The sequence below is a fragment of the Sminthopsis crassicaudata genome, chromosome X, assembly GCF_048593235.1.
Source record: "Sminthopsis crassicaudata isolate SCR6 chromosome X, ASM4859323v1, whole genome shotgun sequence".
NCBI lineage: Eukaryota > Metazoa > Chordata > Mammalia > Dasyuromorphia > Dasyuridae > Sminthopsis > Sminthopsis crassicaudata.
This window is the reverse complement of record NC_133623.1, coordinates 21,875,881-21,899,721: the sequence shown is the minus strand read 5'-3', so window position 1 is coordinate 21,899,721 and position 23,841 is coordinate 21,875,881. Positions and strand designations below refer to the sequence as shown.

Here is a 23,841-nt window from a genome sequence, read left to right as displayed (position 1 = left end):
GACCCTAATATCCAGTTACACAAGTCTATTTGCTGGTCCTCACACACTCTGTGCTTTTATTCTGCCTTTCTCCCGTTCCCCGAATTTCCTTCCTTCTCCCCTCTGCCTCTTGAGAACAACTGTTTCATTCAAGGGTCTAGTCAAGTGCCACCTTCCATTGGAGGTCTTTCCCAGAATCTTTTGTCTCCCCCTCCTTTCCGCCTTCCTCAAGTTATTAAAATCTTTTCCTTTAACGTTGCAATCCAATTATTCTTTGCATCTTATAGGTACCTATTAATTTATGCATACCCATTAGAATATATCACCGGATCTGAGAGTTGGAAGGGCCCTCAAGGCATATCATCAACCCTTTCTACTGGAATTTCCTTGACATGTTGATAGAGGACCAATAACCATAGGCAGCTGGTGGTACAAGGGATAAGTCCCAAGTTCTGTCAGGAAGTTCTGGGTTCAGATTTGTCCTTTGACCCTTATTAACAGTCACTTAACTGCCTCAGTTTCCTCAGAGATAATAAGAGCACCTTACCTGCCAGGATTGGTGTGAGGTTCAAATGAGATAACTGTGAAGTGCTTAGCACAGTCCAGGCACATGTTATTGTTCAGTCACTTCAGTTATGTCCAACTCTCCCTCCGTGACCCCATTTGAGGTTTTCTTGGCAAAGATCCCGGAGTGCTTTACTGCTGCTTTCTCCAACTCATTTTGCAGATGAGGAAACTGAGGCAAACAGGGTTAAGTGACTTATTGAGTGTCACACAACTAATAAGTGTCTGAGACCAGATTTGAATCAGATTAATCTACCTAACTTTAGGTCATGTCCTCTAATCACTGGTCAAATCAGCTGCCCCCCAGCCGGTCACATGATAGGTGCTGAATAAATGCCTTTTTCCCCTCGCTATATTTTGTCCCAACATGTGGTTGTCCAGCTTCTACTAGAATTACCTCCAAGGAAGGGAGAGCCCTGCTGCCTTTCTAGTAACTCCTTCTTTCCCCTTATGGGCATCTCTAATTGTGTCATTGTTCTCCAGCCTCAGGGGCTCTCTGGAGACTGATGGAATAAGTCCCATTCCACTTTCCAGTGACTTTAAGCCAGTTGTTCTAGCTTTCTTTGCCTTCCCTTTCCCTCCAGTGTTCTTTCCAGACTACACTTGCACAGTTGTTCCAACTACCTTGCAGCCTAAACTCCAGGCTCTTGGCTATCCTGGCTGCCCTGCTGAATGTTTCTGATGAGGTATAATAAGGGTGGAGCAAAATGGGATTATAGAAATTGATTATTTATTAAGGCTTCCTATGTTCCAGATCCTTCCATGTTCCTCTTCATACAGCTAAAGTTTGCATTAATTTGGGGGACGCTGCCATATCATATTGCAGACCCCCCCTCACACCCCAGCCCCACTTTGCAGAGCAATTGCTGTTTCACCATGCTTTCCTTAGCATTGTAAACTTCACGATTTCTGTGTCTAAGCACATGGTTTTATATTTATCCCTATTGGATTTCATCTGAGTAGATTGAGCCCAGTTCTTGAGCCTGATGATCTTTGGGAATCAGTGTCTCATTTACTACTTCCAACTTGGTGACATCTGCAGATGTGCTAAATATACCACCCACCCCTACTTCCAAGTCACTGATAAAACTGTTCACTGGTGTAGGGCCCATCACAGATCCCTGAAGTGCATTGACCGTTGAACCAGTAACAACTCCTCTGAATCCAGCCATCCAAGCAGACCTGAATCTGTGATCCCAGGTCATTTTCTAATGAGCTCTGGTGAATGGGGAATGAAACTGTGTTACCTTTAAAATTATCACTCTGAAATTATTTCCCCTTTGAAGAAGAGATCACAGTTTCCCCAGGCTCCAAGGAAAATTAGAGAGAGGGCCCATCCTCCCAGGATGAGAGAAGCAACACTATTCAAGGGCAAATCAAGTCCCCTTGATTTTTTGGAAAAGTCACATCCTTATTCAGGAAATTCTAAATTCTCATTCAATTGAGAAATCCTGGTCTGATCAGCTCAGGCTGTCAGAGCCACCCATATAACAGGCTTCCTTTTACTCATTTCTTTGCAGAAGGCCCAAAGCAGCTTGCTCTGCTTCTAGGACCCTGCCCTCTGAGAAGGCATTCTCTTCTCAATGACAGCCTCCATTTCCCTAATAGGGCTTTGCCGCTAAAGAAGTCAGTCTCTTAGCTTCCTATCTGACAATAAACTTCCATTTTTATCAATTAATATTTCAGGTTCATGAATTCCTTCATGAAGAACCTGTGCACCAACCACATGGGGATTTTAACAACTTCTCTGACTGCCACTAACCTCATCACTAGGACCCCCACCAAGTTACCTCACCTCTTGGAGCTTTGGTTTCTTATTCTGTTAAGTGGGGATGATAATAATCCAGGCTCATCTTGAGGGTCCAAGGAGATGCCATAGAAAGCCCTTTGCCAACATCAAGGCCCTATATAAATGTTTATAGTTATTTTTAGTTGTAATCCATAGCTCTCCTGTCATCTTCACAAGAATAATATGTAATAGTTGATCAAAAGAAATTAGGGAACGAGACTAATCTGGAATGATCTAATCTGCTGAAACTAAATCAACTCTTTATAGTCATTACTCCCCTTTTTATATGTTCTCTGTAGTGAGCCTTTCCAGACTTTTTCCAGGAATTGAATTTAAGCTTACTGACCAATAGTTTACAGATACTGTTCTTATCCCTTTAAAAAAAATTGAGATAGGATTTACCTTTCTCCAGGCTTGCCTATCAGGAGGCAGCTGAGCGGCCCAATGGGTGAAGCAAGGGGCTGGGAGCTAGGGAGACCCTAGTTCAGATTTGGCCTCAGGCACTTACTAGCTGTATAAACCCTGGGCAGCTCATTGAACTTATCTGGCTGGCTGCAATATGGGCATAATCATTTAAGCAACCATCTGTGAAAATCAAAGGAGATAATCTTTGTAAAAAGTGCCTAGATCCCTTACTTGACCAGAGTCCCTGCTACATAAATAGTTATTTCCTCCTCCACTCCTTGATCTTTCAAGTATCATTAGGAGTAGTTACTTGAGGACTGAGACAGGTTTTGCCTTCCTTAATACCCCAAGAACTTAATTATTATGTATAGACTCAACTTTTGGCCAAATAAAGCACTGCTCTACCTTCCAGGAGTTATTGGTTTGCTTTACTCATAATTTCCTTTTATATTATTTTAACAAAAAGCAAAAAACCCAAAAAACTATCTTTAGGAAAATAAATCAGAGAATCCTTGGGGGGGGGGGGCGGTTTAGTTGTTTTGGTTTTGTGTGTGTGTGTGTGTTTTTCCTTTTTTTTTTCACTTTCCTCTCCATAGCTATCACAAATTCTTAGATTGAGAGGTTACTTTCCCTCAGTAATTCTGTCATTTCCACCTCCACTGATAATCCTTTTTGTTGGGAAAACTCAGTCCAAAATAGACTTTCTCCTCAATAATCCTTCCTTCCTTCCTTCCTTCCTTCCTTCCTTCCTTCCTTCCTTCCTTCCTTCCTTCCTTCCTTCCTTCACACAATATTTTCCATTCATATCATTAAAGTGCCTTTATATCTTTAAAACACGTCAAAAATTAGTTGTTCTGCCTATGGTGCATGGAGAACTCTTTTTTTATTATAACTTTTTATTGACAGAACATATGCCTGGGTAATTTTTTACAACATTATCCCTTGCACTCACTTTTGTTTCAACTTTTCCCTTCCCTCCCTCCATCCCCTCCCCTAGATGGCAGGCAGTCTTATACATGTTAAATATGTTATAGTATATCCTAGATGCAATATATGTGTACAGAATCAAACAGTTCTCTTATTGCGCAGGGAGAACTGGATTCAGAAGGTAAAAATAACCTGGGAAGAAAAACAAAAATACAAGTAGTCCACATTCATTTCCCAGTATTCCTTCTCTGAATGGAGCTGATTCTGTCCATCATTGATCAATTGGAACTGAATTAGATCTTCTTTTTGTCAAAGATATCCACTATCAGAATCCATCCTCATACAGTATCATTGTTGAAGGGTATAATGATCTCCTGGTTCTGCTCATTTCACTCAGCATCAGTTGATGTAAGTCTCTCCAAGCCTCTCTGTATTCCTCCTGCTGGTCATTTCTTACAGAATAATAATATTCCATAACATTCATATACCACAATTTACCCAACCATTCTCCAATTGATGGGCATCCGTTCATTTTCCAATTTCTAGCCACTAGAAAAAAGGCTGCCACAAACATTTTGGCACATACAAGTCCCTTTCCCTTCTTTAGTATTTCTTTGGGATATAAACCCAGTAGTAGCACTGCTGGATCAAAGGGTATGCACAGTTTGATAACTTTTTGGGCATAGTTCCAGATTGCTCTCCAGAATGGTTGGATTCTTTCACAATTCCACTAACAATGCATCAGTGTCCCAGTTTTCCCGCATCCCTTCCAACATTCATCATTATTTGTTCCTGTCATCTTAGCCAATCTGACAGGTGTGCAGAGGTATCTCAGAGTTGTCTTAATTTGCATTTCTCTGATCAATAGTGATCTGGAACACCCTTTCATATGATTAGGAATAGTTTCAATTTCTTCATCTGAAAATTGTCTGTTCATATCCTTGGACCATTTATCAATTGGAGAATGGCTTGATTTCTTATAAATTAGAGCAAATTCTCTATATATTTTGGAAATGAGGCCTTTATCAGAACCTTTAACTGTAAAAATGTTTTCCCAGTTTATTGCTTCCCTTTTAATCTTGTTTGTATTAGTTTTGTTTGTAAAGAGACTTTAACTTGATATAATCAAAATTTTTTATTTTGTGATCAATAATGATCTCTAGTTCTTCTTTGGTCACAAATTCCTTCATGGAGAACTCTTAAAAGCATGCAAAGAGATGATTGAAGTTTCTCATTACTATATTATGCCTCAATGTCAAACTTGTAATATTTTTCCTAAACTTAATCAAATTTTTTCATTCTCTTCGGGTAAACCTATAGCCCACAAACCATGAGCGTCTCATAGGGTTCTTGCCCTTTTCCCTTATTTTACTTGGTCATCTCATCAGTTCCCATGGATTCAGTGATCATCTCTCTGCTAATGATTATTACATCTTTTTATCCAGCCTAACCTCTTTGTAGACCTGTACACCTCCAACTGACTATCAGAAATCTTGAACTGGATGTCCTGTAGACACCTTAAACTAAACATGTCCAAAACTAGACACATTATCTGTCTTCCTAAGCCCTCCTATCTTCCCAATTACTGTAGAGCCCTCCTCTCAGTCACCCATGCTCTTAACCTAGGTATCATCCTCAACTCTTCATTCTCTCTCCCCAGATAATCTGTTGCCAAGGCTTGTTGATTTTGTAACATGCAGGTAAGCATGGTGACTTTGTCACCAACCTGATTCAGCCCATCAGGGCCTCACATGTGAACCACTGCAATAGCCTGCTGTTTGGTCTCCCTGCCACAAGTCTCTCCACTCCAGTCCATTTTCCATTCAGCTGTCATGGTGATCTTCCTAAGCTCAAAGCAGCCCATGTCACTCCCCACCTTTCACCCCCCGTCACTCTACTCAGTAAGCTCCAGTAGCTACTTATCATTTCTAGGATCAAATATAAAATGCTCTATTTAGCACTCAAAGGGTTTCATAACCCACCCACCCCCACACATATCTTTCCAGTCTTCTAATACCTACTACCTTCCCCTCATCCCATACTGTTCAACTTGGTGGTCTCCTGGCTATTTCACAGACAAGCCACTGCTTCTCACACCCCTGCATTTCCTCTGGCTGTCCCCCATATCTGGATGCTCGCTCTCCTGGCTTCCTTCAAGTCCTAGCTAAAATCCCACCTTCTATAGGAAGCCTTTCCAATTCATCTTTATTCCCTTCCCTTGGCGATTACCAAATTGTCTTCAGTTTCTTCTCTATCTTGTGTGGATATAGTTGTTTGCCTGTGTCTCTCCTGATAGATGATTAGCTTTTGAGGGTAGGGACTGGTTTTTGTTGGATTTTTCTTTTTGTCCTTTTCATCTATCTTTAATGCTTTGCACCAGCTCATAGAAGATGCTTTATAAATGTGTTGACTCCATTTATTGTCCCATTTTAGAGAAGAGTAATAATAGCCAAGGCTTTATGCAGTGTCCCAAAAGTCATAGTGAAGTTTAATATCTTTAACTAGCTTTGAACTGCACTAAAACTTCTGGGACACTCTATTAAGTGCTTTAAGGTTGGCAAAGTGCTTCACTTAGGTTATCTTAGATAATCCCCGCAATCCTGCTCTTATTTCCATTTTTATAAATGAGGTGACTGAGGCTGGTGTAGTTTATATGACTTAGGCATCGAAGGTCACAGAAACTAGTATGATGCTGATTTGAAGTCAGGTCTTGCTGATTCTTAAATCCCATGTTCTATCTATCGCACCATCAACTTTCTAAGACTTAAGTTACAGGTGAGTTTCTGAACTGTATCTTTGAAGAAAATTTCCTCCCCCATGATACAACCACAAGCTCTCTTCTTCCTTCCAAACCTCCCCCAAATCCTTCCATCCAGAGCTCTGTTTCAGTTGTGGATCCTCTACCCCATATGTCAGTGATTTCTGTGATAGCTGAGTTGCCTCCTTGAATATGATCACAAGTTCACCTTGTTTATTATACATCATTTGGGCATTTGTGTAGATGTGAATATCTGGGAAGAAAAAGACTTTAAAAAGTTTAATCCCCTGCTTGTCATATGACCCATTCGTATTTTACATAGGAAGTTGATCACTCAGGCTAATTTAGTTTAAGGTATTCTAATTTAGGAAGAAAATAGGAATATTAAAATAAAAAAAGTTTTAACAGATAACACTTTAAATTGATTTTAATTGTAAGTTTTTTTCACAATCCTAAAGAAAATAGGAGATGTAACATATTTGTTATCCTTTTCTATTATCATCCTGTTTTGTTAGTGTTCAGCAACCGATATATAAGACAGAAAGCATTTGTGTGCCAGCCACTGTGCTAAATGTTGGGGTTACAGAGAAACACAAAAAACAATCCCTCTCTCAAGGAGCTCAGATTCTAATGAGAGAGACTTTAAAATAGCTGGGAATGAACAGGATCCCAGAGGGAAGACATTACTGTGAAGGGCGAATTGGGAAATATTTCCTGGGGAACTTGGGATTTTAACTGGGATTTGAAGAAAGGAAACCTGGAAAATCATGAGATGGAGAGGAAGGGGGGGAGGTTTCAGCAGGAGGGATGCTGAAAATAAATCATGTTCGGAGATGGAGGGCTCTGTTAGAGGCCAGTGTCGCTGCATCCCAGGGTTTGTGGAGGAAAATAAGATTTAAGAAACCTGGAATGGTAGGGGTTGGTGGTTAAGGCTTCAAAGGTTCAAGGGTTCAAAGCTGAAGAGAGCATATTCAAGATCTGTTGGGAAGGAAGAAACAGGACTTGACAAATGAATAGGTTTGAAGGGTGAAAGAGAGGCCTTGAGACAAAATGCAGATTGGGAGCCTGAGGCCCTGGGAAGATGGTGGGGTACTTAATAGAAATGCAGAAATAAGAGGGAAGGGTATGCAGCCTAAAATTGAAAGTTTAATTTAGCCTATTTGAGTTCCTCTTATTATAGGTAGCTTAACTTCAGTGAACGTTGACTTGATACCTTTCAGTGCTTAGAATGTTATGTTGTATGGAGAGCAGGAGGAGAGGTAAAAGGATTTTGAAGGAGGCATAGTTCCCTCAGTCATCCCACACTTACCATCAGTCAGCTTTCTGCTAAGTAACAGCATGAGCATATGAGGCATTCAGACCACAACATTTGAGCTGGAAGAATCTCAGGGACCATATAACCCATCCCATACACATGCCAATCCCTGGCATGATGGAGCTGACATGGGGTCACACAGCTTCTGCTTGAACCCCCCCCCCACGATGGTGGAGCCAAACATCTCTTTAGGCAACTCATTCCACTTTTGACTGCTAGAAAGCTTTTCCTCACATCAAATCTCAATGTGCTTCTTTGTATAGGCAACCAGGTGACCCAGTGGATAGAGCACAGGGATTGAAATCAGGAAGACCTGAGTTGAAATCCATCTTCATAGGTCTATTAGCTGTGTGACCCCGGGCAAGTGTGCCTCAGTTGCCTCCAGTGAGGCATGGGGAAATAATAGTATCTGTCTCATAAAGCTGTTTTAAGGCTCAAATGAGATATTTGTAAAGTGCACACAATAGGCACTTCATAAATGTTTCTTTTCCCCCATTCTGTTATTCCTAATTGTACACCTTAAGGCCAAATGGAAGAAATCTTCTCCCCTTCCATAAGACAGCCCTTGAAGCCACCTGTTGTGTCTCCTCGGCTTCTTCTCCCTGCTAAATGTGCCCTGTTTCTTCAGCGAATCTTCATGCCCTTTTTCCCTATACCGTCCCTTTTTTCTGTATTTAGAATTGCTTTTTCCTTTCCAAAAATTCAGACTTAAAACTGGAAGGGACCTTAGAGACCATTTATTTCATTGTGCTTATTTTACATATGAGAAAATTGAAAGCCAGAGATGTCCCATGACATGCCTAAAGTCATATTGCTGCTATTAAATAGCCAGGGCAGGATTTGGTGAATTCAGGTCCTCTGTATCTAACACACTGTCTAGTGTACTGTGTTGAAAGCTTATTCAGTTGGCTACTGTTTGTTAAGAGCCTGCTGTGCCTAGGGGAGACACCAAATTGAGTATGGTCCCTATTGTCCTAGAGAGTAAAGTCTAGTGAGGGGAGTTCCATGCAGAAAGTACTGTTGGTAACACATAGGCTTCTTCAAGTTACACATCAAAGGATTTCATTGATACAGCTCATGTGGCAATTTTTCTTATAGTTTTTTTTTTATATTTATCTGCTCCATTTCTAGATTATGAAATTCCTTGAGAATGGAGACCATAAGTTAACATTTATTAAGCATCTACTGTGTGCAAAACAATATAATAGACATTGGGAGAGGGGAAAAAAGTAAAATGACTTCCCTTCAGAATATTATAATTTGGCAGGCAGGAGTATGCTATATGCACAAATGACTGTGAAATTATGCAGATGAAATACATGAGATAATCCATGAGGTCTTGGGAGAAGAGGGAAGATCTTAATTGACTGGGAGTTTTAGGCTCTCTTAGAGTTGTAACAGAAAGATGGGAAGGATGTTAGAAACGTTGCTGAGGAACCTCTCTGTTCCTCATTCTTCTCAACTCCCATTGCCTTCATTCCACTTGACAATCACACAGGGATGGATTGCCACAACATCATCAGTCACAAAGGATTTCATTTCCTTGGTCAGAAACTCCAAAATTCTGTTTTCTTATCCCTTACACCTCTTATATTTTCTTCTATCTATCTCTGTGCCTTCCTTACCTCTCCTCAACTTTTTTTTTCCTTCTTAGTGATTCTCTAGTCCCTAACTTCCTCAGTACTTTTTCTCCTTTACTCTTTTCTCTGATATGGTAGCTTTTCTCACCAAGATCAATCCTTCTATATGTACCCTCTCTTATCATCTACAACAGACTGTTCCTATTTCTCTCTCCCTCTCACCGCCATTTCTTTTTCTCTCTCTTCCTTCCCTCTCTTCCCCTACCCTTCCATGTCTCTCTTTCTCTGTGTGTGTGTGTCCCTCTATGTCTTTCTCTCTCTCACCTTGACCCTCTCCCTATCTTTGTTGATTCTGCAAACTTTCCCAAGAGTCCTTCAGCCTTAAAAAAAGAAAAGAAACACCCTCCCTAAATCTTCCTCTCTTCTACAGAATTACAGAAAAAGCTATCTATTTCTTCATTTTGATGTCTTAATTTCTTTGTTGAATTTCTCTCCTCTCTTTTCTCCCTCTACCTTCCCCTTTTTAAATATGGCTTCCAGTCTCATTACTCCACTGAAGTGCCTGCTCCAAAATTGCCAGTGATCTTGTCATTGCCCCACTAGATAGCCTTTTCTCCATTCTCACCATTTTCTGCTTCTATCTGAAGTATTTGACACGAACCACCCTCTCCTCTTGGATATTCTGTCTTAAAGCACAGGTTTGACCATATCATTAAATCTAGCTGCTCTCTCTTATTCTAGTATAAAATGTGAATTGCTGTGTTTAGCACTTAAAGTGCTTCACAGCTTAGCCTCCGTCTACCTTTCTAGCCTGATGAAGTATTCCCTTTATACTCTACAATTCAGCCAAACTGCTTATCTTGCTGTTCCCCAAACATCATACTTCATTTCCCATCTGACTTTGCCTTTTCACTGGCTAGCTCCCTTGCGCAGAATTCACTTTTTTCTCACCTCACCTTTTGAGAATTCCTCTCTTCCTTCAAGATCCAGCACAAGCACCCCTTTCTACATGACGTTTCATACATTCTAATGTCCTCCTTGAAATTCCCTTGTATTTTATTATGTATTTATTTCCCTACATGCCTCTCCTAATAGAAAGCAATATTTTTAAACTGAGATCTGGTTGGTTGAGGGATTTGTGTACTTAGACCTACCATAGCCCTTGAGGAAGTAGTAGGTACTCAGTAAACTCTTACTGACGGAGTTCACCCTCACCCCTTACCACACACACATACATATATTTAAAGGCTGGGTAAAAGATGAGCTGGAGTCTGAAGTGCAAAGAACAGTGGGTAGTGAAGTCGGGGGGGGGGGGTATCAGAAATGGGGAGGGGGTTTAATGAAGGCATTTCCTCAAATACCTGTTAAATTAAATTGGTGATAATTTTCTTTAGTTAAATTAATGGGCATAATATGGCATATTCAAGCGGCTACATGGTTTGGCCAGATGGATTGCAGAGCCTAAACAAGGAAAAGCATGAGTTCAAATAAGATCTCAGACACTTGCTAGCCATGTGACCCTGGGCTTAACCTCCGCCTCAGTTTGTTCAACTGTAAAATTGGGATCATAATAGCACCCACCTCCCAAGGTTGTTGTAAGGATCAAATTGATAATATTTGAAAAGCACTCAGCATGGTGCCTAGCACATAATAGGCACTTAATAAATGCTTGTTCCCTTTTCTCCCCCTCCCTTCACCAAATTTCTATTAGCATTGGTGATTAGGAGATTATTATTACTGAAGAAGCAAGTTCAGTAGAGTGGTGTGGTTAGTAACAACATAGAGTTATTGGTTGTAGACAAATTTTTCAAGAAGTTTTGCACTCAAAGAGAGGGAAGAGCATGGGCTGGTAATTGTAGTTGGTGTAAGAGTCAACAGAAGGCTTTTTTGTTCTTAGAATTAGGAAGGCAAAAGTATATTTGGCAAGGATAAAGGACCGTGAAGAGCAAGAGATTGAGGTTGAATAAGAGAAAGAAGGATTGGGGGAGCAGGATCCCAAAGGAGGCAGGAGCTTGGGTTGAGAGAGCAGGAAGGCCTCTTCTTCTGAGGTAGAAGGGAAAAAGAGAGGAGGTGATCTTGCTTTCAAGAAGCTTCAAGTAAGGGAATAGGTAGAACTCTCACCTCAGTCTTTTTAGCTGAATTGGGAGTTATTTCTTTTTAGTGTAGGGATTGATGATGAGCTTGGGAGCTTGAAGAAGGTCAGGTTTGGAACTGTTAGGGTAGCAAGTGAAAATCCTGACTCCATTAAACGTGGCCATTTTTGAGCAGTAGCAGTGATGGCCTAGCTGAGGTTGTATACCATAAATTTGTGGTAGGGAGTCATGCTTGATTGTGTGACTGTCTCAAATTATGCTCATCCCCCTCCATGGGAAAGAATCTGAGAATCTGAGAGTTAGAAAAGCTGTCAGAGACCATTTAGATCAAGTGGTACTTGAAAAGATTGCTTCGACAGCAGTGGTATCAAATTCAAACAGAAACCAGGCCACCCAAACATAGTAAGGATTCTCTGGGCACATTTTGACTTACAAAATCATATATTGAAATTATCCGTTTTATTATATTTTTGTTTATTTTGTTAAATATTTCCCAGTTAAATTTTAATCTGGCTGGAACAGTGCTTGGCTCTCAAATGATCTTAGCTTTTAGGACTTTAAATGAGCAGAACTGACTCTCTTAAGGCACTGCATTTTCCTTTTGAAGAGGTCTGATTCTTGGAGTTTTGATTTCTTCCCAGCCTAAGGTTTTCTAGCCAAAACTGCAATTTATTGCTTTTAGTTCTGAAAACAAATCTAGTCTTTTGCCCACATGATCGCATTTCAAATACTTGAATATGGTAGTCTGTATAGCACCTAGCATAGTACTTTGCACATAGTAGGTACATGATACATTTTTAAATTTTTTTCTTTTATTTTCTTTTATAATTTTTTTATTAATTTTATAATTATAACATTTTTCTGACAGTACATATGCATGAGTAATTTTTTACAACATTATTCCTTGCACTCCCTTCTGTTCTGAATTTCCCCTCCTTCCCTCCACCCCCTCTCCTAGATGACAGGCAATCCCATACATATTAAATGACTATAACATGTGTGCAGAACCGAATTTTTTGTTGCACAGGAAGAATTGGATTCAGAAGGTAAAAATAACCTGGGAAGAAAGACAAAAGTGCAAACAGTTTATACTCATTTCTCAGTGTTCCTTTTCTGGGTGTAGCTGATTCTGTCCATCATTGATCAATTGGAATTGGATTAGTTCTTCTCTATGTTGAAGATATCCACTTCCATCAGAATACATCCTCATACAGTATCGTTGTTGAAGTGCATAATGATCTCCTGGTCCTGCTCATTTCACTCAGCATCAATTGATGTAAGTCTCTCCAAGCCTCTCTGTATTCCTCCTGTTGGTCATTTCTTACAGAGCAATAATATTCCATAACATTCATATACCATAATTTACCCAACCATTCTCTGATTGATGGGCATCCACTCAGTTTCCAGTTTCTAACCACTACAAAAAGGGCTGCCACAAACATTTTTGCACACGTGGGTCCCTTTCCCTTCTTTAGTAGTTCCTTGGGATATAAGCCCAGTAGTAGCACTGCTGGATCAAAAGGTATGCAGTTTGATAACTTTTGGGGCATAATTCCAGATTGCTCTCCAGAATGGTTGGATTCTTTACGTGATACATTTTTAATTGATTGAATATATTTCACACTACAGAGCACACTAAGTGGTAAAGTAGATAGAGTGCCAGACTTTGAATCAGAAGACTCCTCTTTCTGAGTTCAAATCTGACTTCAGATCCTCACTAGCTGTGTGATCCTGGGCAAGCCACTTCACTTTATTTGTTTGCTTCAGTTAAGAGACCAGAAAATGAGCTGGAGAAGGAAATGGCAAACCATCCCAGTGTCTCTGCCCAAAAAAAATCCTAAATGGGATCACCAATAATTGGACATGACTAAAAAGTGACTGAACAACAAATTTCATACTGCTCATTCTTTATTCCTCAAATGATTCTTTTCGGGAATCTCATGAACAGATTCTTAGAGTTTGAAGGGACCTCAGAGATCATCCACAGATGGTTCTACCTACTTAGGCTTATCCACATTTCCTCTCCCCTCAGAACAACTGTTCCAAACTATTTCCCCTCTAAGGCTACAGTAGTAGCCTTACTTTAGATGTAGTAACTGCTTTATATGCAGTAACAAACAATTATTGTCTTCCCCATTGGAATATAAGCTCCTTGAAACAGGTGGGAAATGTTTTTGCCCTATAATCTGGAAGAGAGAGTGATGCAGTCTTTGTGCAATTCTGCCTCACTTAAATCCAACTGACATACAAATCAAGACATCACCCCATGATGCCAATGGTTCTATTCGAAAAGGATCAACAACAGCAGCAATCCACAGTACTTAGCACAGTGCCTGGAATATAGTAACTGCTTAATGAATATTGGTTGGTTGGTTGATTGATTGATGGATGGTGTTTAAAAGATTTAGTATTAATTCACTTCGATTGTGGAAAAAAACACTAGGGAGGCCTAGGACCATTGTATTCAATTTTATTTAGACCTTGTGATCCATTTAGAAAGAAAGATGGGAATAAGGGAAGGGAACAAGCACTTATTGATTTGTCAGGCATAATTTAGCTATTTGCCAGCATGATGCTAAGCATTTTCCAAATAGTATCTCATTTAATCCTCAAAATCACCCTGGGAAATAGTTGTTATTATGATCCTCATTTTACAGGTGAGGAAACTGAGGCCAACAGAGGCCAAGTGACTTGCGCAGGATCACTTGGCCAGTAAGTGTCTGATGCCAGATTTCCACTCTGGTCTTCCTTGGCTTTAGGCTCAGTCCCCTATCCATCTCACCATCTAGCTGCCTCATTGGGAAGTATCTGTAGGATGGCAATTGGATTGTATAACCTTTTGACTTCATGCCATATGAGATGAGAAACTGCTTCAGCCAATTGGAGCTATCTGCCTTGAACAAGAGAATACGTAAGAAGACGTGATCAATTAGAGATATTTGAATGGCTATGACATGGAAGAAAAATTAGTCTTGTGCTTGGCCTAAGATGGCAGAAAGAGAAGGGAATGGAAAAAAATCACAGAAAATCAGGAACATTCTGGTCACCCCCAGAAAGAGGGGGTGAACTCTATCAGGAGATAATGGATTCCCCTGGGGGTCCCCCTTATTGGAGATAGTGTAGAAGAGGGTGTGTGTGTGTTTAAGTATACATCTTCTAACTTTAAGATTCATCTTCTTGATTTTTCTATCCCACTAAAGAGGGAAATTTGTATTGATAACAGGAAATTGTGAAAAGTCCAGTTTTCATTATCTGCTTAAATTTAATGATGGTCCCTCCCCATCCAATACATGGAGATCTATATAAACAGCTCAGTAGTAGGAAACCTTGCTGCACTGAGTTGGAGACCTAAAAATAGGCAATAGCCTACCTCCCAGCATCTGGAAATAACTAGCTGACACATGCAGGTGAGGTGCTTTATAGACATTTCAGGAGTTCTCTTGTATAATATATTCATTGCATGTAAATAATATACCTTTATATGCATATGTATATACACATACATAAATGCATTAAGGCATTGGTATCATTTTCCAGCTTTTTCAGATGATGGACTCTTTCCTACTTTTGGACCCCCATTCTGACTCATTCTTTCAGGGAGACCTGGAGTTGATGAACTAGACCCTCCTTTCCCATGATCACCATGAAAACAGTTTTCTTTCAAGGAATCCTAAAGAGGGCATTCAGAATTTAGGAATTTTTTCGAAACCTTGGTCAGAAGACATGACCAAAATGAGTTTGAATTTGAATTTAACTTCTTTTGAATTTATGTATTTAATGGCAAACCTTGACTTAATGTTAGTGCCTTTGATGGTAAGAAAATTGAGGCAAAACATGTTTACCTTCAAGTTTCCTAAAATTTCTTAGTTCCTATTAATTTTTAAATTACCTATCACTTTGATCATTTACATTTGGAATCATTGCAAACTGATGTTCCCTGACCCATCAGTGTCTTTTTCACCATTAAGGCCTTATGGTTCATTAAAGACTGCACTTGGCTTAGAAGATAGAAAGGAGGAACTCTATACTTCTTGCTGTTATCCTGCCATCTGGGCTCAGATTTTTACTTTTGTGATCCTCTATATTTTGTTTTATGTATTCAAGAGCCTCTAGGGTCTTAAAATCCTTTATATCATGGACTCCCTTGGAAATCTGGTGAAGTCTTTGAACCCCTTCTCAGAATGCTGTTTTGAAGTAAGAGAAAAACATGCTCAGTTGCAGTTAGAGGTTAATGAAAATACAGATATGATTTTTCCCCCTATCCAAGTTCAAAGATCCTTTGAAATTTATCATGACTCCTGGTCTAATGGTAGAATAAGAACCAGATTACAGCCAAAAAATTATCAACCAAAAAAATTAATGAAACTGACTCAACCTTGACAGAAGACATCTTGTAGAAGTCTTATCCAAATCATCTATGTGCACACAATTAACTTGTTAAAGCAAAGAGCAAAAGTAACATTAAAATTACAAGAAATTATAAAAGTGATTAGATATGGCTTGGAATCAAAACAGCTCTAATTTGACCTATTTGAAGTAAGTTATCAGTACCCAAGGCATCAGCATAAGCTGTCACCATTTTCTATAGAAGTTTAATTATTGTAAAATAAATTCTGCAGCAAGGAAGCCAAATTAGCATCTAAACAACTTCAGCCAGGAAGCGCTTTTATCTTTTGGCCATGTTGAAAAAAATGATGTCGACCAAGGCCAAGAGTGATACAGAGATGTCAAACTCATTTTGTTTAAAGGGGCGGGGTGTAAGGCTGTAGTCTGCAAAATCCCCAAATGCTGCTGGGACCAGATTAAAATATAATTGAGAAATGTTGGACAGAACAAATAAAAATACATTACAACATTTTGTTTTTGTTGTTCAGTGGTGTCTGACTTTTTGTGACCCCCTTTTTGGGAGAACTGCCGGAGTGGGATGCTATTTCCCTCTCCAGGTCATTTTACAGATAAGGAAACTGAGGCAAAAAGGGTTACGAATCGAGAAAGAGCTATCAATCTGTCAATCCTTTCCGTGTCCGGGCCAGGGTTAAAAGAAAGGTAAGTCTTCCTGATTCCAGACACACCACTCTATCTGCTGTGCCACTTAACTACTCTACATTACAACAAAGATAATATTAATTTGTATTAATTTGTGGTTTTCTAAGCCAATATGGGGCCTGTAAAGATTCATTTCTAGGAAGTCTATAAAAATTTACCCCATAAAAATATCTTGTCCTTACCAATAATTGTACTTCCACGTTTACAAACTTTGAAATTCCTTTATCTGATCCTCATTTTTTGTCATTCCATTTTCCCTATGTCTTACAATCCCTTAACCCTATTCTTCATCTTCTCTGTGACCTCCATTCCCTTAACCCTTCAGTCCTATACCCCAGCTGTCGCTTCTGCACTGGCTATCTGTGCTTTTCTCTCTTTGCTATCCCAACTCTTTGGTGAACCAACCCAATTTGACACTATCCTCTTCCTTATTCCTTGCCCCCTTGTCCTATCACCAGTTATACCTTGCCAACCCCCAACCCTGAATTACTCTCCTCACCTCCCTCCTTTGCTCCTATTCATGTGCTGAGTATTGGAGCTAGGTGAAGTCACAGATGCATGCTGCCTGGATCCACTACAAATTTATGTATTCTGATCTCAACTGGAACTCTCACTGCAATAAGATAAACCCTTATTTCTGCTCCAGTTATTAAAAGCTGTTTTCCACATCCACTGGTCCAAACCCCCAGCTTCCCCATGGAACACCTGTCTACCGTCTTCCACTGATGGATGGCTTTGCCTTATATTTCATTGAAAAATTGGAATCCCTTTACCATGAATGCCCTTGTTTCTCTCTCTGTCTTCATGCCTTGGCATTCAATTGTTTACTGCCAGTAACTCCTACTTCCCTTCTGTTTGATATAAAGGGAGTGCTTTTCTCCTTGCTGAGGCTGAGCCCTCTTTATGTACCTGTGGTTCCATTCCCTCCTGTTTTCTTCAGCAGATGATCCCCTTTCTCTTATCTCTAAACAAGTCCTAATGATTTCAGATTCATCTATGTCTCCCCCATTCTTGAAAAATTCGCATTTGATAATGCCATGCCTTCTAGCCATCTTCCACTTGCTTCTCCCCTTCTCAGCTACAACTCCTTGAGAAAGCTATCTATACTAGCTGCCTTCGTTTCCACTTTGTCTTTTAAACCATCTGCAATATGACTTCTACTTCATTCCCATGACACTGCTCTCTCTAAATACTTTTTTGAAATGACTTTTTAAAATCATTTTTATTGATATCTTTTGTTTTTATATTGCTTAGATTTACCTTTATCTATCTTAGACAGACTGCAAAAGGACAGTGAACCAGACCCAGAATTGACTAAAGCGAAAAAGATGGGCATGAACTCCTTTCAATAAATTGTATGGTGTTTTCGATGACCTCAAGCTTTTCCCTGAAACAAAAACCAATCTTTTTAACCAGTGTTCTTTCCGTGAAGTTCTGTGGCTATGATTCATGGACTATTATAATCTCATAGGAATCAAAATTGAAGGTCACCTAAAGGGCAGTGGAGGAATTATGATGGTTTAAAAAGACTGTATCATATTACAATTGACAAAATTTCAGATAAAAATCAGCATTAAAACTACCATCAGAGAGATGTATTATGAACAAAGAGGCAAGCCAGTCATCTAGCAAGAATGATAGCTCGTGTGGATAGCCACCGTGCTGCATCGACACCCATGTGGTGTCAAAATAGTTTTGAGAACAGTGATATGATATTAATCTGGAGAGGTAGTTTGGAGACATACAGGAAGGCCTAGAATATCAAGAGATTTGATCTCTCCCAACTTTGAATTCTTAAAGCTCCTACTTTCGATTCCTTCATTTTAGCACTTAGTGATGTACCAATCCCAAAGTGGTTACTTTGCAAGATCACAGTTCCGTTCTTGCTTGAGGTCTTTAAGCAAAGGTCACGTGTGCTACAGAAGGATTTCTTTTTTTCAGGTGTGACTTATTCTGTATGGTGAGAAACAAGATCTTTTTCCATTTCTGAAAGAAAAATGATGAATATATCAATAAATATATAATTTTATGACTATTAATAGACCCTTTATAACCTGTCTCTAAACTACCTTGACAGATGAATATACTGTTCTTAATCTACTAATACTGTTCTTAAAAGTATCTTGACATTACATGTGTATTGGGGTGGCCCATGTGAGCTGTCCACACGGACTCTCACTCTTACTGCATGACTGGATCGCGTCCTCTTTGGCAGGCAGAAAGAAGGCCATGTACCACTTCTTTTCTAAAAAAACTAAAGAGAGGAATTAGCATGACCTGGCTCTCGAATGATGAGTTGTTTTTTCATTGGCAGAGAAGCAGAGGACATTCTAAATAAGCAGGAACAATATAAGTCAAGGGACAATGAACTTACTGTGCTGAGTGTTGGATGAGATTGAAAAGAAATAAGACATAGTCCCCTGTGCTTGGAGAGCTTTTAGTTTAACATCCACAAAAACAGAGCAGAAACTAGAGTTATACTAAGTGCGCAAAAAGAAAACTGTGCTACTAGCTACAAGATCTAGTGGGAGCAAGCCATTTATATATGAGGTTGAGGATCAGGGATGGTTTCTTGAAAGAAGTCACATTTGAGTTGGACCTTGAAAGAGGGGAAGGACATTCCAGTCAGAAGAAAGCTGTGGAAATTAGAAATGTGGCCAGCTGATGACCTAGGTAAGATGAAGTGGAGAGAACCTTTAGGCCTCTGCAGTGTAATGAAAAGCCAGAAAGGTAGACTGGAGGCAGATTGTGGAGGCCTTGCAATGCCAGACCAGACCAGACCAGACCAGGATAATTGTTTTTTAATTACACTGCCACCTGATCTCTTTCATTCCACAGTTGAAAATTCCTTTGGTGCTGGACCTGTATTCCTCCTCCTTCTGACTCCAAGGACAGCCTTTTGCTGTAAAATCTACATTTCATACATACATTCCAGACCACACAATAAGCCTTCTGACAGATCTTAAGCTCTTTCCCTTGGATCTGTTATCTAAGCCAATGAAAAATGGATTTGGTTAATTTATATCTTTGGCCTGAAGAAATATGAGTGGAAATTTCTTAGGCTACATTTTTAATTTTTATTAAAATTAATACTGCTCCATGGCCTGGTTTGCATTATGGTGATCTGATTTCTTGATTTTGACCCGTGGGCCCATGATAATTTGTGGCCAGAGTAATTAAAATTTTAAAGCATAAATTACTTATTTGGCTCCTTTTTCTAAGCAAATGTTCTCTCTCCTTTCATCTTTCAAATACTAGACTAGAAATCAGGTTGTAGAGATTGATATACATGTTGTTTACTCAAAATTGCTCTGTGAACCATGTAGCAGTATGGGTAGGAGATAACAATCATTCATAGCCTTAGCAAATTTTCTTTAGGAATAATCCATATTGGAGGAGGTAGAATTCCAGTAGAGTGAGAATGAAAGTCACATTCTCATTTAATTTCCATGAAAGTCTAACACAGGTGGGGTGTAAATTAAGACATAATGGAGTCCTTAATCTTGGAGGAGTGAGACATGGAAAGCTTTGTAGTTTGGAGACTGCTTTAGTCTTGTGGGTTTTTTTTTTTTTCACAGATTCCTTATTTTTAATCTACCCTTTGAAGTAGATTGAAATACAAAGATGCACTGCAGATAATGCAGGTCCATGGCTATCATTTGATTATTGGGGTTTGATTTGCTGTTCTTCAGGACCCATATCGTTTTAGAGCTTTTAATAGTTTGCCCAAAAAATATTGCTATGATTCTGAAATGTTCTTTTCCTGCTTTTTCCGTGCCCCTTGATGATTCTGTGGCTGATGCACACAGCTTTTCTATAGAATTTGACAAGTACTTGAGGGATGAGTCACCCGCCCTCTTGTTGTGTTCCAAAGAGAATGAGTCCTATTACATGTGCAGCTCTGTCATTGACGCACTGAGTCACCCGAGATTACAGTGAAATAGGCCACCAGCTCTAATTTTTTTGGTATTTTTGTCAAGGAATAGCTTTTAGACTACAGTTGCCGAATGGAACATTAATGCTTTGTTCCCTTTATTATTTCAATGAGAAAAAAAATACAGTAGTGCTTCTTAATGAAGAAGGTGGGCTGCAGTGACATATTTTGTTGTCTGAAAGTAGATTCCCAGAGGTACAAGTAATATGGGAGGCAAAAATGGAAAGGGGGAGATACTAGAGAAAAGGGTACAAATTAAAATTAGGTGTGAACAAAGAATCTGAAAGTTTGAAAAGATTTCCAGGGCCCTCTAGTCATATGTCAGCCTGCCCAGGCCATAAGGAAGGAGCCTCTTTATTTGCTGACTTCTTCTAGAATTAAACTATTATATTCCCCCCGCCCCCAAAGCAGCCCCATTCCACTTTTGGAGCTTTCTCATAATTAGGGATTATTTCTTCCCATTAAATCTAGACATGTCTTCTTACTACTACCACCCGTTTGTACTATTTCTACCTTCAGAGGCCAAACAGAATTAGACTACCTCTCATATAGAGTCACCTCTTCAGAGAGTTAAACATTAGGATCACACCCTTGTTTTTCTCCCCCATCTAGCATATACTACGCCTTTCTTTTCTCCTGTAGGATAACCTTTCTAGTTCCTCACTTACTATATGATCTCAAGCATTTCATCATCAAGGAGTTGCCCTCCTTGGGACATTTCCAACTTATCAATGGCCTTCTTAAAATGTGGCTCTCAGAACCAAACCCTTTACTCTGGAGAGGACAGAAGAAATCTCCCTTCCTGAGGCTTCCAGCCTAGATCTCTCATAACCACAACCAGAAACTGTGTTTGCTTTCTTGGCTCCCATATCATACTGTCGACTCACAAGTTTTATAATTCACTGATACCCCCAGTTCATTTTAGGCAAGCTGCTGGTTAGCCATCTTCTTCCCCATCTTTTTGTATTTTGAATTTTTGGAACCAGGTATAAGACTTAACATTTCTCTTGCTTACATTTCATTTTCTTCAATTCAGCTCAGTATTTCAATTCCCTATCAGTCATCTTGGTCTCCACCCACCCTCTCAATCATCTCCTGTAGCTTTCCTTCATTCACACACTTTTTAAGCACAGCTCCTTGGATTATTCTACAAGATCATCTCTTTCCAAGTTGGCTTAAATACCTTTAGTGGCTATTGCTCTTTGCCTTGAACCATTTTCAAATCCACTGAACTGTGTTGTCGTCTACCCTATATGCCGACATCTTCCCACAAAAAAAAATAGCAAGAATTTGTCAAATGCTTTGGTAAAATCTAGATAAATCATATCTACAACACCCCACTGATTTACCATTCTAGTAATTCTGTACAAAAGGAAGTGAGGGCAGTCTAGTGTGACTGCTTCATGAAAACACACTGACTCTTTGATCACCACTTCACTAACCATTTCTTAAATAATATATTCTAGAATTTTTGCAAGAATCAAAGTCAAATTCATTGGCCCATAGCTTGATAACATTTGTCCTTCTCCAGTTCTTTCCTTGAATGTTTCTTCTGGCCGTGAGTTGTGTACTCGTCAAAGACAGCTAGGTAGCCTTTTACAGTCTCCTTACTTAGCTTCAATATTATCTTCCTGATTACCAGATCTGCTAGGGGGTTTTTTCCTTCCACTTACTGATCATTCTCCTTGACTGAGAAGAAAGAAATAGTGTTTCCATAGGCTTCTCTGGCAGATTGGTGAAAGCAGACAAGTGCCCTCTTTGAAGAAGAAAACAAACTCAGAAAGTTACTAGAAATCTGAACTCTACCGTAGAGCTAACGCTATACTAGTATTCACTGAGATATTTAAATAGGAGTTTCCATTTATATATAAAATATAAATTCCATTACATGCATATGTAATTATATCCATATGTATATATTCTACATCTAGGTAATATATCTAGACAGATATTCCTTCTTCATTATTTACCTCTATGTGTAGAACATCCATATATTCTAAATAAAAGTGATAGATCCATAGACTATAATTAGATCATATACATATATAAACTATTTCTGGTTAATATATCTAGACAGATGTTCATTCTTCATTATCTACCTTTCTATATCTAGAACCTCTATATGTTCTAGATATAAATAATAGATTCCCTTTTATATAGAAACTATGTGTAGCTATAATGTGTCCAGAGGATTTTCATTCTTCATGATTTACTTCTATGTGTAAAATCTCTATAAAGTCTAGATAAAACTGATAAGTTCCATTTACATAGAGAATATAATTGGATCATATACATATGTATATTTTATGCCTGCATAGTTTAGATAGATGTTTATTCTTCATTATCTACCTCTATATCTAGAATATATATTCTGTATATAAATTTTAGATCCCATTTATATAGAGTTTAATGAAATTATATATATATATATATATATATATATATATATATATGTGTGTGTGTGTGTGTGTGTTCCTACACATTTATATTCTATATCTAGGTAGTATATCTAGGTAGATATTCATTTTTCATTATTTACCTATATAGGTAGAACCTCTAGATGGTCTAGATCAAAATGATAGATAATCAAATTTACTATAATTAAATCACACACATACACACACAGTCTTTGTCTAGATAATATACCTACGTAGTTGTTAATTTTTCATTATCTACTTCTCTGTGTATCTAGATATTCTCAATATAAATAATAGATCTCATTCATATAAAGACTAATTAGATCATATACATACACACATATGCATACATACATACACATTCCATTTATGAGAAATATATCTAGCTAATCTTCCTTCATTACCCCTATATCTAGAACCTCTACATAGTCTAGTTATAAGTAAATAATAGATGACATTTCCAGTATATTTTACAGAAAATGCAGACCTAAGAGTTAGACAAGTTTTTTGCATTGTCCAGAGTGCATCAGAGCTGAGATTTTAACTCAGATCTTCTCATACTCAAATGAAGTATACTGCTCTTTCCACTACATCATGTTGATACTATCCCACCATGCCACGCGTAGCCCCTGTTTCAGTACCTTTGATCAGCTGGCTTCTCTGGCCTGAAATGCATCCCCACTTCTCATCACTGGTCAACATTTGTCTTATGAGCCTTAGTTCAGGTTTTGGCTTAGTCTTCCCCATTTGTCCTAGATCTCAGGGAGGACTTTCCTCACTTGAACTCCTTCAGTAGTAGAGGTGAAGATGGCATCACTGAGGATACAAGACTTGGCCTGGGTCTCGATGGGAAGGGAAGACTACAAATGAGCTGAGAGGCAGTTAGAAGTGCATTTCAGACAGGGGAAACAAATTGAGCTAAGACGTTAGTGCTCGGGTGTGTGTAAAGTGCTTGGGGAAAATGAAGAAAGCAGTTTGGCTGGAGTGGGACTAGAAGGGTTAGGAAAGCACTGTAACTAAAAGCTAAGTTGTAA

The 23,841-nt window shown here is 39.0% G+C and overlaps 1 protein-coding gene across 9 annotated transcripts in view; it reads left to right on the top strand.

Annotated features, from left to right (window-relative positions):
• The window catches only part of APOOL (apolipoprotein O like), a 76,155-nt gene that overhangs the window by 9,440 nt on the left and 42,874 nt on the right, over window positions 1-23,841 (top strand). For 2 of the 9 annotated variants that reach the window (XM_074277402.1, XM_074277408.1), the window contains exon 2: window positions 5,325-5,364. The exons of the other annotated variants lie outside the window; for them this stretch is intronic. The gene's annotated coding sequence lies outside the window, so the exon portion shown is untranslated. The remainder of the gene's footprint in view (window positions 1-5,324; window positions 5,365-23,841) is intronic. 9 annotated transcript variants of the gene reach the window in all.